The sequence below is a fragment of the Mus caroli genome, chromosome 6 (genome assembly GCF_900094665.2).
Source record: "Mus caroli chromosome 6, CAROLI_EIJ_v1.1, whole genome shotgun sequence".
Classification (NCBI taxonomy): domain Eukaryota; kingdom Metazoa; phylum Chordata; class Mammalia; order Rodentia; family Muridae; genus Mus; species Mus caroli.
Window position 1 is genome coordinate 79,754,155 of NC_034575.1, and position 6,635 is coordinate 79,760,789.

Consider the following 6,635-nt stretch of genomic DNA (forward strand, 5'->3'; position numbering starts at 1 on the left):
CTTTGTGTAGAGAAAGGCCATTGATTTGTTTGAGTTAATTTCTTTCTCTTTCTTTATCTTTCTCTCTCTTTTTCTTCCTTCCTCCTTCCTTCTTCCCTTCCTTTTTTTCAATTTTATTTATTTATTTTTTTAATTTAAAATTTTTTCTTTTTTTCTGACCCTTCAGGTTCTTTGTGTATTTATTACGGCTTCTGGTTTTGTGATTTTTCTGGGATTCCCAAGTGTGCAAATAAGTGGATCTCTGTCTGCATCTGTTTCTTGTGGCTTTTCTTGGGCCCTTTTCCTTCTGTTTGTTTTGTCCTATTCCAACATGTTTGTTTTCATTTTATCTTATTTTATTATTATTCCTTCAGTACCTGTGGTTTTTTAGCAAGATAAAGAAAGGGGGTGGATTTGGATGGGAGGGAGGTTGGAGGTACTTGGAGGAGTAGAGAAACAGGAATTCATAATTAATCAGGATACATTGTAAGAAAAATGTTTAAAAAATTTAGAGAAAATATAATGAAATAAAACCTTCTAGAAAGCATTTGGTGCTTATGATGGTTTGTATATGCCTGACCCAGGGAGTGGCACTATTAGGAGGTGTGACCTTAAGTAGGGTGTCACTGTGGGCATGGGCTTTAAGACCCTCATCCTAGCTGCCTGGAAGTCAGTATTCTGCTAGCAGCCTTCAGATGAAGATATAGAACTCTCAGCTCCTCCTGCACCATTCCTGCCTGGATGCTGCCATGCTTCTGCCTTGTTGATAATGGACTGATCTGCTGAACCTGTAAGCCAGCCCCATTAAATGTTGTCCTTATAAGAGTTGCCTTGGACACTGAGCAGTGGTGGCACACACCTTTAATCCCAGCACTTGAGAGGCAGAAGCAGGCAGATTTCTGAGTTTGAGGACAGCCTGGTCTGCAGAGTGAGTTCCAGGACAGCCTGTGTCAGAAAAAAAAAAAAAAAAGTTGCCTTGGTCATGCTGTCTGGTCACAGTAGTAAAACCCTAACTAAGACAGTGCATGAACTGAGATAACTATGTGATTTCTACCCTTAAGCCCATTAGTTTACATATCACATTCATTGATGTGTGTTTATATTGACCCATCACTATATCTCTGGGAGGTTTTAATGTTTTCTTGAATTCTGTTTGCAAATATTTCAAGAACAATTTTTGTTGTTGTTGTTGTTGTTCTCAAGACAGGGTGTAATAGCCTTGTCTGTCTTGGACCTGCTTTGTAGACTAGGCTAGCCTTGAAATTATAGAGATCTGCCTGCCCCTGGCTCCAGAATGCTGGGATTAAAGGCATGTGCTACCATGCCTGACCTAATGAACAATTTTTGTATCATTGATAATCAATAAGTCTGAAGTTTGAGAAGTGAAAATAAACTCACCCTAAATTGGTGGCTTCTAACAGATTTGAAGTAAGAGACTTTTGTGCATCAGGTTTCTCCAAGATTGAAACATCCCATCCTTTGGGGAAGATGTTTGAACATAAAGTAAACAATTTAACTAGCTTCTGAAAATTCCTGAAACTGACTGTGTTTACAGCCCCTCTGTTTCAGTAATAAACAATAAAGGCTGCTGAGAGTCAGGCTCAGAGAAGACACGCTGCAAAGAAGACTGAGACCAGCCTAGCTGCCTGGATAAAGAGCAGTTAAGCAGCCTTCCCAAAAGCAGAGAGCATCGGACAGAGCTGCCTGGAAGAGCGTTAGACCACCAGAGGCACCTGCAGAGGCCGCTCTCCAGCCTGCTCACCTGCCTTCATGCTGTGCTCGCTTTTCAGCTTTCATAAGAGGTCCTCTATGCTGGATGGACCTTGGTGATGCAGCCATCTTTGAGTCATTTCTACCCCTGTAACCCTTCATCCTTATTCCAATAAAACTCACTGGATCACAAAGTTAGCCACCGATGGTGTCTGTACTTTGGTCTGTAATGGGCTCCCTGTGTTAAGTAGATGGATGTGTGTTGCATCTCTCCAGGAAAAGGCTGACAACATGACATAATTGGCACACAAGCAGGTACTCAACAGAACCAAAGAGGAGTCTGGGAGGAGCGAGTGCCTAGTACTGGCTGAAACAGTTTTCTGGCACAAGGGTACCTTGGCAATCAGGAGTCAAGGAATACCACAGAGTCACACTATGCAGCAAACCTCACGCAAGAGAGTGATTGGGAAGAAACACAGAATGGCAGCTCCTTCTAAGTGGGAACAGAGATGGAGGTGGACTGGGCAGAGGGGTGGGCTTTCATAGGTTCTCTTTCTAGAGCACCTGCAGGGAGCCAATGGAAAAGCACAGCACAGCTGCTGGTTGGCGTTGCTTGAGCACTCACCCCGAGTCATGGGGGTCCCAGGTTAGGGGACAGGCCAAGGTAGGAGGACTTTCCACTGGCTTGTTACTCTACACTGGCTTATGGGCAGATAGCAAGGCATATAAATGATGCTGAACAACCTGTCATAGGAGCATCTGTGGAGGAAGTTCCAATACATGTGACCTTTCCTGTGTGACTATGTAAGTGTTCCTTTTTGTTACAGCAGCAGTTGTGTGTGAGCTGAGCTTCCATGATTAGGAGTTTCTGTGGGAGGAGCCACAGGATGGTTGTATTCATCTATGTTGTATGAGGTGGCATGCCTGTTTAATAAGTAGAGTCCACTGTGCATATATGGAGACGCCCAAAAAAGTTAAGGGCTTAGAGGGAATTTGGGAGTCTTTGAGATTTGTGCACTACGGTGGAGTTCATCTGTAAGCAGCGGCAGAGGTCGCCCGTGCACTCTTGTGTGTAGTAAGAACAATAAGATGGCCACACAGGAGGTTATGTGAAGAAAAAATTGCAGCAACCTTTGAATCTCCCTTGGAGATAACAGCTGGCATCCTCAATGCTAAGCTCGGATATGGAAGAGAGACAGGTGAGAGGATGAGGGAGTGGTGGAGAAAGTGACAGAGCTGCCCCCCAGATCTCGCACAGAAAGAAAGGGAACATATGTGTTCCAGTACAGATGGAGCCTAGGACATCCCCAACAAGAAACCAGGGCCATCGGGAAACACCCGGGACTAGTTCAAATGCTGGAGTTTGAACAAGCAATGGAAATCTACCACAGCTTGGATTGTGAGGCTGTGGGACACAGGAGTGAAGGGGATTGGTCTGACTACCATAGAGGCAGAAGGACTAAGTAATGTAACTGCCATCCCCCTTGAAGGTAAAGGCTGCATAAAGTGAGACCGTATGGGGTGAAATGGGTCCCTGACAGACTGACTGTTTCTATCAGACCCATTAGGAACACATTTGAGGTCTGAATAAATGTCAGAAGCTAAAGGACCATAAAGGAGGGATAGAAGCTGTTGAGCAAACTGGGCATAGAAGCTGTGTTTGAACCCCACTTCACATGGGTAGATAGAACTGTGTTACAGAGTGAAAAGCTTGTTTCAGCTGTGACTTTAAAGCTGATATGGAGCTTTAGCAACTTTGCTGAGCCCTTTGGAGGGGCAAGACCTTTTGAAAACAGGATAGGCTTTCACAGATCTAAGTGACTTAAACCAGCACCTAAGCATCTGTAAAGAGAGAGAAACCAAGAGGACACAAGAAAAAGCAGGGAAAGAGGTTTCTCTGGTTTACTCCAAGATAAATGCAGCTAATTATGTTTAGAGCCAGAGTTTTTAGGAGGAATGGGGGGAATTGATAGAAAAGCAACTCCTAAACTAAGTAGCTGCTGGGAGCCTGGAAAGCCTGAGGAGCATCCTCAGAACATGACTGTGATCAAACAGTGCAGGAGGTGACAGGCAAGCCTATCTCTGAGATGGGCAGTTATCCTTCCAGACCAAGGAGGGGATATTTCTTTCCCATTATAGGTAATACTAGGTGTGGAGCAGGTTTGCCCAGCCATGCTCTGGTGAGAAAGGAGGCCACATCCACAGCTACAGTGCCAAACCAGGGTTTCTCGTACTCAGGGATCCAGCAGGTGCAACAGGGGAGAACTGGAACCCATTCCCTGTCAAAGCAAATTCAGTCAGACCCACTGGATTCACCGAGAATGGAGAAATGATGAAAGGGTCTCTAGAAGATCCCCAGGATATGGAAATGAAATGGTTCAGGGAAGATTACAAAGAGCAGTTAGGTTAGCATCTCCTTTCAATGATTTTGTACTCAACCTTGACCTGCAGAGGAAGAAACTGATAGAAATGGATGAAATTTTCCCACACGGTCTTAGATGTCACTTATGTTAGACTTTACTATCTTCTGAGTTATCAACTCCTGGGATCACCTGACACTTGCTCAGAACATATGACTATGGACTCTCAGAGTGCTTCACCAAGATTATCTTTAAAGCACAGTTCTGTTAGTTATGGTTTGGTGGTTCAGCATCCTGTCCTTTCCTGCCCATCCTTATATGCATGGCATGATGCTAAACTCTAAGTGTTCTGCAGAGTTGGAAAGCCGTGGAAGAGACATACAAATGCATCTAAATCCATCTCATCTAAAGGAATGAGACTAAAGGGAGATCAATCCGTATTCTGTGCACGGCCCAGACACAGCTGGAAAATTCATGGGGGACATTATGATTGGGTCAGATATATATATGATATCTGAACAGGTTATTGAGAAAATTCTAGAACAGCCCATATCTACAAATGTAAAGGAGCTAGAATCATTTTGAGGGCTCTTAGGATATAGGAAAGTTTTCATACCCCATCTTTCAAAGCTTCATATCTTCTGCATACTTGATGAAGAAGGGTGTTATGTGGCATCAGGACAGAAATGCTCAAGATTCTTTGGAGAAGGCCAAGATCCTTGTAGGGAAGGTTAAACAGCTGTGTCCCATTACCAAGTGTCCCTTCCTGGTGGAAGTCATCAAAAGTTCAGAAGGCTACAGCTGTCCGCTATAGCGAGAGCAACCTGAACAATTAGTTCCTATAAGGTTTTGGTCTCAGCCATGGAAAGAAGCAGAAGATCACTACACAGTACTACAAAAGCAACTGTGAGAGGTCTACAAAGCACTGCAGCAGGTGGATTCTGTAATCGGTCTTACCTCAGGGACTGCAAACAAACAAACTACAAAAGAAAACCCAGCTTACCCCACAAAGGGATGCATTGAATGAAACTCCCAATACACGAATACTAAGGGGTGGGCTACATCCCTATGAGTTACTGACCAGGGAAGCCCCTGAGGACACACAAGCCATAAAGTTTATTTGCTTCTGCTGCTGGTTGGATGCCAGGCCTATCTTGTAAGAAGACTATTGCTGAAGATGCTGCAGATTTGACAGTAGGACATGGAGTTACAAAACTGGGACTGTACAGGATGATCCCACCTTGCTGGATGACTTTCAGATCGCATGAGGGGACTATTCAGGTTGCTGGTTGAGAACTGTCACCATCATTCCTCTGGCTATGGGCCCTGAGAGCTAAAATACCAACACACCAAGCAGGATGTGCCTGCTGGTGCAATAGTGACTCAGCTAAGAAAGACCAACAGCCTCCCAACTGGATTTAAGGCTGGCTCTATAAGAGGGAATTCCATGTCCAGTACTGTGAGCTAGGACAAAACCCTGTGACTAGGACAGTCATAGGTCTTCATTTAGATGCAACCTCTATGATTTCACTAGATGGCTGCCAAATGCCTGCCAAGCAGCCTTCTAAACATGTGCTCTTGGGCCCAGATATCAGTCTTGCTATCAGCCTCAACTCATCTACACACGCAAAGCTATCGAGAGCAAGTGACTGTGGCTGAGGCACAGTGATTTAATTCTTAGTCACAACTCCTCCTGCTTCCCCTCCTCATCCTCATCCTCCTCTCCTTTCCTCATTATTGTTCCTCTTTTTTGCTCTATGTCTCCCTCCCTCTCCCTTCTGTTTCTCCAGGATCCCTTTCCTGGACAATGACGTAACATGGCAGAAGAACTCAACAGTCTGAATGAGTAGGAAGAGTAAATCAAAGAATGTTTAGGTCTGTTCAGATTAATCAATTCCAAGAACATAAAGACGCATAGAGGAATGTTCAAAACTGAGTCCACTGGGCCCTTCACCAACATTCTTCATAGGTGGTTTTTAGAAGGAGATGTTGAGCGGTAAAAGGCAGAGCAGAGAGAAGAGCATGCAGTTGGACTTGGCTACCATCATAAAGATGCCTTCATTCCCTGAGAAGGACAAGGATAGCATGCAGTTTGGACAACAATCCCATGTAACAGATGGTATGGCTATCTCCAATGATCATCAGATGCCTGGGATTCATTTTGCCTCCCACCCTCCACAATGGGCAAAGAGACATCTTATTGATGCTGTTCTTATATCAGCCAGGGGCAGAGCAGAGAGCAGGCCTTTGTTCATCTTAGCCTGAGGCCTGGCTTGGTCACCGAAGATGTTTTATGCCTAGGATACATAAAAATCAAATCAAATCTAGGCAGGGCAGCGAGGGAGGAGGAAGACAAAGACCAGGATTCCAGCATGCCATCCAGTGTGGTCATGGAAAGATGCCCACAGACCTGCCTTCCACCCCAAAGCACAGGCAGGTCATAGATGCACAGATCCAGGCCTACCATCATGCATCAGTGTGTTGCAGGAGGAGGAAGAAGACAGAGACCTGTAGATAGGCATGCCACCCACAGACCTCTGGTGTAGAGAGCAGGCCTCCACACCATGCAGCGTGGTGTGTGTGTGT

The 6,635-nt window shown here is 44.9% G+C and overlaps 1 non-coding gene across 1 annotated transcript; it reads left to right on the top strand.

Annotated features, from left to right (window-relative positions):
- Positions 1 to 6,218: 6,218 nt before the first annotated feature.
- On the top strand, positions 6,219 to 6,359 carry LOC115031387. Its single transcript, XR_003837028.1, has one exon. It is a non-coding gene; the product is annotated as a small nucleolar RNA SNORA48 (small nucleolar RNA).
- The last annotated feature ends 276 nt before the right edge of the window (positions 6,360 to 6,635 follow it).